The sequence below is a fragment of the Ursus maritimus genome, unplaced genomic scaffold (assembly GCF_017311325.1).
Source record: "Ursus maritimus isolate PB19 unplaced genomic scaffold, ASM1731132v1 scaffold_2, whole genome shotgun sequence".
NCBI classification, from domain to species: domain Eukaryota; kingdom Metazoa; phylum Chordata; class Mammalia; order Carnivora; family Ursidae; genus Ursus; species Ursus maritimus.
In genome coordinates this window covers 40,732,027-40,744,153 of record NW_024424452.1, presented here as the reverse complement: position 1 = coordinate 40,744,153, position 12,127 = coordinate 40,732,027, and the positions used below count along the sequence as shown (strand labels likewise).

General features: G+C 36.7%; 1 protein-coding gene across 1 annotated transcript in view; it reads left to right on the top strand.

The window, feature by feature from the left end:
- ASH1L (ASH1 like histone lysine methyltransferase) overlaps positions 1-12,127 on the top strand; it is a 162,897-nt gene that overhangs the window by 33,857 nt on the left and 116,913 nt on the right.

Genomic DNA, 12,127 nt, shown 5'->3' with positions numbered 1-12,127 from the left:
TAGCAGAGCCAGAGATGTCAAAATGGTAGAAAGAATTAAGGATGATAAAGGATGGTAATAAGTCAAATATGTCCAAATTGGAGTCCTGAAGAATAATTGAGGATATCTAATATTTGAGGGGTAATATCCCCAAATTGAATATTTATGATGGACATGTTCTGAGAAGGATTGATAAAGTTATGTCTACACTGATACATTAAGTGAATCGGTAGAATATCAAAGACAACAAAATCTAAAACAATGAGAATTAGAGGAGCAACAGTTAAAGAAGTATCAGGCCTTCAAATAACTAAAGAAAGGTTAGGGAACAAAAGATTTATATCTTCAAATGCTGAGAAAAAATAATTGTCAGTTCCGAACAGAGCTTCCCCAGCTGACAAGTTTTAGAGACTGGATTGCAGTTGTAGCAAGGATACTGTTTCCAAATATTTTGCTGGGAAGTACAAAAAATTAAAACAATCACTTTTGTAAAAATGATGAAGGATAAAACAGCAGTTTCAAGAACACAGGAGACATACGAGGCATTTGGAAGGCATACTAGGAGACAGAGAAAAATTAGTCATAGAAAAGTGCAGTTAGAAGCAGCACATGTGAAAACAGTAGGGAAGAAGGAACAAAATGGAAACGAACAAAGTTCGAAAGGATGGGCAAGGTGTAATATATATGGGGAAAGGGGGAAGAAATAGAAGATATGCATAATTGGTATCTTCAAATAGAAAGGCAGAGTTTTTAAATTAGATCAGCTGTTAAAAACATAAAGACATTGTCGGGGCGCCTGGGTGGCACAGCGGTTAAGCGTCTGCCTTAGGCTCAGGGCGTCATCCCGGCGATCTGGGATCGAGCCCCACGTCAGGCTCCTCTGCTGGGAGCCTGCTTCTTCCTCTCCCACTCCCCCTGCCTGTGTTCCCTCTCTCGCTGGCTGTCTCTATCTCTGTCGAATAAATAAATAAAATCTTTTAAAAAAAAAAAAAACATAAAGACATTGTCTAAAATAATAAAAAATTTCGGGGTGCCTGGGTGGCTCACTTGGTTAAGTTTCTGCCTTTGGCTCGGGTCATGATCCCAGAGTCCTGGCTCCCTGCTCAGCGGGGAGTGTGCTTCTCCCTCTCCCTCTCCCCCTCCCACCTTCTCCTGCTTGCTTTCTCTTGCACTCTCTTTCTCGCTCTCAAATAAATAAATAAAATATTTTAAAAAGATAAAAAATTTTAAAAATGAAATAATAGAAAATTTCAGTAAATAGATTGAAAGGGCTTGTTAGGTCTCATTTAATATTATTATAGAGTGTTTGTCATAGAAACAATTGCAGTGTTAGACTTTATCAGTAAAGCTTAGACTCTCTTTTGTGATCCAGGTCAAAGGATCAAGTTACCTCTGGGAGGATGAAATTCGAGGTGTTCGCGTGAAAATTCAGAACCAAAAGAGCAATTTTCATAATGCCCTCAAATTGAACAGTTCATCTATACCAGAAGGATATTGACCAACTTTTTTGAACACTTGAATTCAGAGTGTATTGTTTTCATTCTTCAACAAACTGTGGAAGACAATCTTCAATTTTTTTGTTAGCCAACAAAAGAAGAATGGAAAGGCTAAAACAAAGGGACTGCAGTTGGTTTTGTAAGTTTAATAAAAATTGGGGAAATGAGAGAACATGGAGAAGTAGTTTATACATTGATTCTTCATTTATTATAGAAGGGGTCAGAAAGTGTCATTTAAAGTTGGTAAAACCAATAAAGAAAAAAAAACTGATAGTCATTGATGAGGCAGGAACAGGAAGAGTATACTAATTTAATCACTACTGATAGCAGAGAGCCAATATCGACGACTAAGTACAAGTTATTGTTTTGAATTTCTAGGAGTACACGTTTTCTACATTTTTTAATTTAACAGATAAAGTAAGTACATTCCACATAGTGTCAAAAAAAAAAGTTTAGGCTGTGAAAAGTCAAAGTGTAACAAAAATGTGATGGTGTTTCAAGCTACTAGGATTTCCATAACAACATATCATAGACCAGGTGGTTTAAAAACAGAAATTCCTTTCATCACAGTTCTGGAGTCTACAAGTCCAAGATCATTTTGCTGTCAGGGTTGGTTTCTGGTGAGGACTCTTTTCCTGGTAGAGACAGTCATTTTCTTGATGTGTCCTCACAAGACCTCTGTGAATGCAGAGGAAGATCTCTGAGCTCTCTTCCTCTGACAGGGACCCCATTTTTATTAGATTTGGGTCTCACCTTTCTAACTTCATTTGTGCTGAAGTAAAGGTCTCCTTGAAGGACAAACAACCACATTTAGGGGGTGGGGTTAGGGCTTCAGCATTCGAATTTTGGCGGCACAAACTTCAGTCCATAACGGAGTCTCACAAAAATTGAACATACAATAAGCTAGCATAAAGAGTAAAAACAAACAGTATTCTCTGATCACGGTGGAGAAAGACTAGAATAGACAACAAAAAGCAGACAAGAAAAAGATCTCACAGTCTGGAAATATCCGAAACCTCAGAATTTCTAGAAAATAACAAAAGCCATATTTAAAGGGAAGGTACCTTTAAATATCAATTAAAAGGGAAAGAATGAAAATAAATGGAATAAACAATTCCCCTCAGTACCTATCAAGAGAACAAGACAATCTTAGGAGAGGAGTGTTTGAGAATCCAGAATGCGGAAATGAACTAGAAAATAAAGGCAGTCACTATCCGGATAGTGGTTCCTTTGGGGGGAAATGAAACGTAAGATTTTATTTAGCAAGTGTAACCCAGAAGTAAACAGGAGGGAGGGAAAACAGGAATATATAAAATAAGTAGTGCTAAAGGGCAAATAACTCCAAATACAGTAGAAGTTAAAGTTCTAATACTTAGGTTTTTTGCTTAGTTATATGCAAAGAAGGGGCTCCTGGCTGGCTCAGTTAGTGGAGCTCAGGGTGGTGAGTTCAAACCCCACATTGGGGCGCCTGGGTGGCGCAGTCGTTAAGCATCTGCCTTCGGCTCAGGGCGTGATCACAGCGTTCTGGGATCGAGCCCCACATCAGGCTCCTCCACTAGGAGCCTGCTTCTTCCTCTCCCACTCCCCCTGCTTGTGTTCCCTCTCTCACTGGCTGTCTCTGTCAAATAAATAAATAAAAATAAATAAAATCTTTAAAAAAAAACAAACCCACATTGGGTGCAGAGATTACTTAAAAATAAAATCTTAAAAAATTATGTGAATGCAAATAAATGTGAAAACATGGGTAACAGTGATTTTTTAAAAAAAGATAATTTACTAACTCTGATTCCAGAAATCACAGAAAATTTTAACTTACCGATCATCAAAAATTAATAATAGAGAAGTCTCTCACAGTTAATACTGTTGCCCAGAAATCCTGTTCCTGACTTTGGTTTAATTCTATAAAACCTTGAGGAGACCGATAATTCCAAAATTATTCAGACATTTGCAGAGCCTAAGAAAGGGAAGAAGGCAAGCATATTATTAATTCTAAAGCCTTACAAAGATAGCACAAAAAGGGAAACTACACAATAATCTTGTTTGAGCACATACTCACATTCTTCTGAATATGGGTAAGTTTTGCTTTAGCTTACTTTTAAATATATATACAAGGAGGACTACACCTAGTATTATTTAGATTTGTTGAATTAATTAAAGGTATATTACTGTATTATTATACCACTGTTCAAGAATGAAAATCTATAATTCTTAATGATTGAAACTACCTTTTATAATAAATAGCCTATGTAGTTCTATAAGGACTTCATTTTAGTCTCAAGGTTACAAATCAGTCCTTGGAACTGTTAAATCTTTAAATGTCAAAGCAAAGTTTTTTGCCTATTTTGACAAAAAGTCTTAAGCATATTTCAACTTAATTTGGCAAGATAGAAGTAGATTTGCTCTATATTTTATGGAAACAAGTTCATAGGTGTCCTTCATCTTTACAGAATGTTGTGGTAGCTCTGTGCTTGTCTTATGTCATTTATGTCATTAACAATCGATAGCCAAGGCTTACAGTCTTTGACTTCAGTTATTATTTTCTTAGTTAAAAAATATGAAGCTCTGCAATACACAGACAACACAAGTGATCCTTTTGGTGATGGGACCATTCTGTGTCTTGATTGTAGTGCTGGATGTGTGGACCTACACAGGTGATGATAAAACTGTATAGAACTAAACACGTATATAAAAACACACAAATGAATATGTGTAAAACTGGGAGAATCTGAATAAGATCTGTGGATTATGTTGATATCAGTATTCTGGTTGTGGTAACTATACTTTTGCAAGGTGTTACTGGAGGAACTTGGGTAAAGGGTATATTGGATCTCTATTATTTCTCACAACTACAGGTGAAATTACAATTATCTCAAAATGTCTCTTTAAAGGAGGGGTGCCTGGGTGGCTCAGGTAAGCATCTGCCTTCAGCTCAGGGCATGATCCTAGGGCCTTGGGATTGAGCCCAGTGTCAGGCTGCCTGCTCAGCAGGGAGTCGCTTCTCCCTCTCCCCTGTCCCTGGCCCCCACTCATAATCGTGCCGGCACGCACACACGCCCTTTCTCAAATAAGTAAATAAAATCTTTTTTAAAAAATTGTTTATTTAAAGGGAAAAAAAGAGCTATGTATTACTATGGATTGTTTTTCCCCAGAAATCCAAGGGAGTATAATACTAGAAACACCAGTAGCTAAAAAAAGAGAAAAACTGATATTCCCTTAATGTGTAAAATAAATATGTAAAAGTATGTAATATATGTAGACATATAAATGAGCTTATGTATATATGTACACATGTATGTAGATAGATATCAGAGCATTTGCATTGAAATGTAGATGAAGCAGATGCTCTTTGTGGTCACTGTTATGTAATAATGTTACTGGGAGATACTAGTTAATAAAATTGGAAAGGAGAAATTAGAAGGATAAAAATAGAAAAAGTAATTAAGATTACTATTATTTGCAGATGATGATGTATACATTGATATTCCAAGACAGTCAAAAAGCTTGTAAGAGAATTCAGTGAGGTGATTGACTAATAGAGTAGTAAATGAGAAAACAGTAATATCTGGAAATAACCAACTTTCAGGGTTTAAGATCTAGAAGAAGAAAGCTGCAAAATATTATTGAGTCTTGAACAAATGGAAATGTTTTTGAACAGGATCATCATGAAGGTCAGTTCTCCCAAAATTTATCTGTGAATTTTTAATGTGGTAAAATATACATAACGTCAAATTTACCTTTTAAACCAGTTTTACATATACAGTTCTGTGGGCATTAAGTACGTTCACATTGTTGTGAAATCATCATCACCATCCACCTCCAGAACATTTTCAGTCTTCCGCCAACTGATATTCTGTACTCCATTAAACAGTGAACAACTTTTTACGACGTAGGAAAAAGGTTAAAGCTGAGTACCTACTCACAGATTATTTTCAAAATTCAAGATACATAAATAATTTAAACTAAAAAGAAAAAAAACCATTCTTGAAAATATGGTGAAGATTGTTGTCTTCAGGAAAGTTTGACCTTCCCAGATACAGTATGAAAACAGCTGTAGAGCTAAAGAGACTGTTTTATTGACTGTAATAGTTAAGAGCTTTGACTGTGAAATGAGACTAGGTTTAAGTCATACCTTGGTCGCTTACCTGGTTAGGTGACCTTGGGCTGGTAGTATCTCAACTTTTCTCTTGTCCTTCTTACTGAGGTTAATTATAATACCTACATCATTTAGTTGTGGGGTTCACTGACAGCCTGTGTGAGGTGCTTAGTAGTTTTTCATAGGTATTTGAATGCATAATAGATTGTAACTTTGTAAGAAATCTAATGGGAAGTGGAAAGACAACTGATAAATTGGGGGAAATATGTGTAACATGAGAGAAAAAAGAACTATTATTTCTAACATACTGAGGGTTCTTTTAAATCAGTAATGATAAATTCCACAATGTAGAAAGATAGTAGGTACCAAGGCTTTTGAACAGTTATTTATTTCCGTGCTGAAGAAATACGCACAGCCAGCAAAATCGTGACAGGACATTCAAAATAACAGGTGGTAAATGAAATGTAAATAGAAATTCAAAAAACTTAATAGGTTGTGAAATTTTAAACACTGAAAATGGGAATACACAGTCTTCTGTTCACATTTAGAACATTGACATCCCACCAAAAAAACTTACATGGCATAACGTAAACAGTAAACAGAAAATTACAGACTGCACATGAGCACAAACTCACAGTAGGGCAAGTTAGTACATGCACACATAGCCTTCACATCCAAAGAGCTGTAGATACGGAAACCATCTGAAAGATTTTTAAGTGTTTATTTTTTTTTTAAGATTTTATTTATTTATTTGGCAGAGAGACAGCCAGCGAGAGAGGGAACACAGGCAGGGGGAGAGAGAGAGAGAAAGAAGCAGGCTCCCAGCGGAGGAGCCTGATGTGGGGCTCAATCCCAGGACTCTGAGATCACACCCTGAGCCGAAGGCAGACGCTTAACGACTGAGCCACCCAGGCGCCCCAGATTTTTAAGTGTTTAAATGGACAAAAAGCGATTTGATAAAAACAGGACAATAGCAAGTAGATTTGAAAATGAACTTAAATAATAATCCTAGAAATAATAGCATCTGAAATGAAACTTAATGAACTTACTGAAACGGTAAATGGGAGACAGTAAAATCTCTGAACATAGCTATAACCAAATCACCCAAATTGGCAATGTTTAATTTCAGAATTATCAGGGTTGAGTTGTCAGATGGTATTGTTGTTTCTGCTATAAGAAGCATTGCCTAACAGTGTAGGAAATCACAAATCCTAAAGTGTTATCTTGAGTTGCAGAAATGTATTGTTTGTACAGTCTGGATTTTTATAATGAAGTTTTTTTTTTTTACTTTTAAAAAAACATTCTTTTCCCTTTCGTGTGTAGCTGGTCCACATGTGTAACTATTTATTGTATATCCCTTTAGATCTAGTAGTTCTCTGAAGGAAGTAATTGGACAAGTAGTCAAAGATTGATGTAATTGCATGTTCATCATATATTCATAATAAAAAATGAAATTATTTTAAAAGCAGGAAGTCAGAGGTTGATTTTATGAATTATGGACTATTATGAAACCGTTGAATCAGTAGTCTAACTCCTGATTTATTTGCACAGAGAGGTATCTTCCTAGTATCATTTAACTGAGCTACAAAACAAAAAGCATTTTGGGCTCATTGTTATGAAAGAATGTACATGTGCATGTTGTGCATGTGATGGAAGTATCTGAAATGTAAAAGTGTTTTTCCATGGGTGATAGTATTTCTGTCTCTTTTTAAAAATAAGCATACCTTTATATTTGGGAGAAAGCTCTTTTCATGTTGAAAAAAATTATATGCCTACTCGGATGCTTTGATACAATAATTTATCCATTGGCTAATATATACTGTCTTAAAAATGGTACTTATTATTACTAGTTGTCATTTTAAAGGGTTCTTAGAAGTGTAAGAGGAGAGGTGCCTGGGTGGCTCAGTCAGTTGAGCGTTTGCCTTTGGCTTGGGTCATGATCCCAACATCCTGGGATAAGCCCCGCATTGGCATTCTTTGCTCAGGGGGGAGTTGGGTTCTCCCTCTGCCTGCTCCTCCCCCTGCTTGTGCTCTCTCTCAGTCTCTCTCTCTCTCTCTGACAAGTAAATAAATAAAATCTTAAAAAGAAAAAAGGAAATGTAAGAGGATAATATCACCAGTACCAAATGTACTTTTTTTACATCTTATTAACTCACCAACTCAGTTTATCTAATATCAGGATTTGGAAGAAAAGGTCTTTGAAACCAAAACCAAATTATCTACATATGTCTTTGTTGTTGTTGTTGTTGTTTTTCTTCTCTTTAATCATTGACCATTTACTGTGGGATACTGCCTTAGGCTGATTTTAGTTCATTGGAGATCTATATTTCTGATGGGATGAAAAATCCAGATTGAACTCCAGTCCTTTCACAGCTTATGGGAGCTGTATATATATATATCTCTACTTTTAGGCAAAATTTTTAAAAATAACTTTAATTGAAGTATAAATACATTTAATTCATAAGTGTGACAGCTCAATGAATTTTCACAAACCCAAACACCCCATTTAACAAGCATTCAGGTGAGAGAGAGAACACTGCCAGCGCCCGTTAAGCCCTTCCCATGCTCCTTTCCTTTTACTCCTACCACGTACCACACTACCTCATACCAGGGGTGACTGCTTTCCTGACTTCTAATGTTATGACTAGTAATGCCTATTTGTGAACCAAATATGAATGGAATCACATAGTATACAGTGGCTCCTTCCATTCACTACTGTTAATAAGCTTTATCAATGTTATTGCACATAGTCATAGTTTATACAAGAAAGATTTAAGTCTGTTTTATTATTTATTTTTTACGATTTTATTTATTTGACAGACACAGCGAGAGAGAGAACATAAGCAGGGGGAGTGGGAGAGGGAGAAGCAGGCTTCCCATTGAGCAGGGAGCCCATTGAGCAGGGTCGATCCCAGAACCCTGGGATCATGTCCTGAGTCGAAGACAGACACCTAACGGCTAAGCCACCCAGGCACCCCTAGGTCAGTTTTAAAATTGGCAATGCCATAATTTTCAGATACAAATATATTTTTAAATACATAAAATAATAAAGCCTCTTAATTTTTAAATTTTGAAAAGTGTGAAAGTACAGAATGAGAATATTGTTTCTTAATAGAATGGGAAGAAAATATAAGATGTTCTTTAATTACAAGCTTGACATAAATTATACAGGAGACTGTCAAAAAAGTCTGTTTCCTCTTGAGCAAAATTGTAAGAGTCTAGTCGAAAAGAGGTAATTACGTTCCCTTAACTCTGATTTCATCAGCTGTTGGTGGTGCTGTGTTCTGCTTTAGTTGCCACAGCGTAAAGACGAGTATTAAGAAACCGAAACTAGGCTATCGGAAAATGACAGAAAAGATGTGAAACCGCTTAGGGACAGAAGATTGACTATGTTGGTTGAGTTCAAATGGGTGAAAAGCTTTTGGAAAGCAGAGCGCTTAGACTTATTCTGTGGGGTTTGGGAAGGTGAGACTCAGATCAGTAAATGCAGGTTACAGAAAGGCAAATTTTACTTCACTCTTAGTAAGAAATTTTTTTAATAAAAGCATTTCATTATGGTAAATTTCAGATTAAAAAGTATAGAGTGACTGGTACAAGGGAAGAGATACATATGCATCCCTTGGATCCTCTTGTACATTTCCTAATACTTGGAAACAGTCTGTTCTACAAGGAACTCTGGTTCATTTTAATGGGAAGTAGTAGGTAGGGACCACAGTCTTGAGTATTAGAGGTGTTCATTGCTACTGGAATTTCATTGTTTATAGGCCATTTGATGGAGATAGGGGAATAAGCATGTGTGTATGTGCGCACACATGCGTGTTAAAGATTTTGTACATTTCTAATTCCAGCTTAAAATTATAGGTTTGTTTTTTTTAAGATTTTTATTTTATTTATTTGACAGAGAGAGAGAGGCAGAGAGCACAAGCAGGGGGAATGGCAGAGGAGAGAGAGAAGCAGGCTCCCCGTTGAGCAGAGAGAGTGATGTGGGGCTCAATCCCAGGACCCTGGGATCATGACCTGAGCCCAAGTTAGACACTTAACTGACTGAACTACCCAGGCACCCCAAAATTACAGCGTTTTTAGTTAACCTCTTTGATTTTGTATTATATCACCTTCCTTCTTCCATAATTTTGGTTTGTAATGACATTCATATAGTACTTATTTGATCTGTTTGTCTATCAATTATCCATCTATCTAGGTTCAAAATAATTATACCAATATACCAATACTGATACTCTCGCTGGATGCAATTTAAGATTTTTTTTATGGGCAGCTTTTTGTCTTTAAAACATGTTGTCTAAATACTGTGTTTTAAACTAATTCAAAATAGGGGTGCCTGGGTGGCTCAGTCGGTTAAGCTTCCAGCTCTTGATTTCAGCTCCGGTCATGTTATCAGGGTTGTGGGATTGAACCCTGTGTGGGGTTCTGTGCTTAGTGAGGAGTCTGCTTGTCTTTCTCTCTCTCTCTGCCCCTCCCCCTACTTGTGCTCGTGCATGCTCTCTCATCTCTAAAATAAATACATAAATCTTTTAAAAAGATAATTCAAAATAATTGTTTTCCATGTAGCTATGTAGTTAATTTGATAGATGTATATGTTTACATTGTTTTCAATATTTAGAGATGTGGAATATTTTTCTATATGATGTAATTTTGTTTCTTAAATATTTAAAACACTAACTGCAAAGTTAGAACCATAAGCAAATGCAGAGATCTAACTTCTAGGTTTCTTTCCTTCCTCATAGGTCACCATTTTCATTCATTTTTCGTTTTTTCTTCCATGTTTATATAATCAGGTATATACTCATATTCCTCTATCCTGCTTTTTTCATCTAACAGTATATTCTTGAAGAGCATCACAGCAGTATGTCGATACCTCCTTATTTTTTTTCCAGTTTCATAGTACTTTGTTGTACAGATATACTTTGGTTTATTCAACCACTCTCCTGTAGATAATCATTTTAGGGATTTGCTATTAAAATAGTGGCAGGGGCACCTGTCTGGCTTTTTCGTCTCAGGGTTGTGGAGTTCAAGCCCCCCGTAGGGTGTAGAGATTCTTAAAAATAAAATCTTAAAACATAGTGGTACGTTTTACAACTTTCTGTAGCCATTGTATTTCTGCCGATGTCTCTCGGAATAGCTCTCCCACAGTGGGATTCCTTGGTCAGAGGCATAGTTAATGTAGGTGGTAGTTTCCTAGTTCTCACCGATCTCCCTGCTGTAACAGGAGTCATACCGTGTTACATAGAGTTCATGTCTGGATGTTTGTGTTTTGTTGCTCTGCCCTGTTCCATTGGTTCTTTCGTCTTTTCAGATGTCAGTTCCATACTGTTTTCACGATAGAAGCTTTAAAAAATACTTTTAACATTTGGTGCAGTTATCCCCTTTCTTTTCTTCTTTTCATGTTTGGGTTGGGGAGCAGAGGGATAGAGAGAATCTTACACCGGCTCCATGGATGCGGGGCTTGATCTCACAACTCTGAGATCATGATCTGAGCTGAAATCAAGAGTGAGACACTTGGGGCACCTGGGTGGCGCAGTCGTTAAGCGTCTGCCTTCGGCTCAGGGTGTGATCCCAGCATTCTGGGATCGAGCACCACATCAGGCTCATCTGCTAGGAGCCTGCTTCTTCCTCTTCCACTCCCCCTGCTTGTGTTCCCTCTCTCACTGGCTGTCTCTCTCTGTCAAATAAATAAGTAAAATCTTAAAAAAAAAAAAAAAAAAAGTGAGTGAGACACTTAGCCAACTGAGCCACCCAGGTGCCCCAACTTTTCTTCTTTTTAGATTTTGCTAGGTATTCTTGCTTGTCGGTTTTTCCCAATGAATATGATAATTTTTCTTATTCCTGAAAGAAATCTTGGTGGTATTTTTATAGGGATAACATTAAATTTATAAATTTGTTTAGGGAAAAATTGTCATCTTTATGTTGTCTTATCCACGAACACAGTATGTCTTTCCATTTGTTCAAGTCTTTCATTTCTGTTTCATGGTTAAAAAGAACTCTTTCTGTCAATTATTACTTTAATTGTTTAAAAAAAAACTATGCTGAAGGAAAAAAGAGGAAGTGGATAAAAGAGCTCTTTTTTTTTTTTAAAGATTTTATGTTTTTATTTGACAGATAACGAGAGAGAGAGCATAAGCAGGAGAAGCAGCAAGGAGAGGGAGAGGGGGTGGGAGAAGCTGCCTCCCCACTAAGCGAGGAGCCTAATGCGGGCTCGAAACCAGGACGCTGGGGTCCTGGGATCATGACCTGAGCTGAAGGCAGACTTTTAACCGACTGAGCCACCCAGGTGCCCTAGAAGACAACTCTTTAATTGTTATCCAAAAGTAAAACAGATTGCTGTGTGAAGTAATGAATTCACTTGTAAAGTATACGGTGAGGATTCATGAACTGGATAACAATTTATGTTAATGACTTAAAAGTTACTTGGAGCCCAAAAATGTTATGTAAAAATACATTCTAAAGAAAATATGAATGTATTTCATTGTCCTTTTTATTCGTGTCACTTAAGAGGGAACTGGAGTGACTACTCATTCTAGACCGTAAGTGAGAGTGAGCTAAA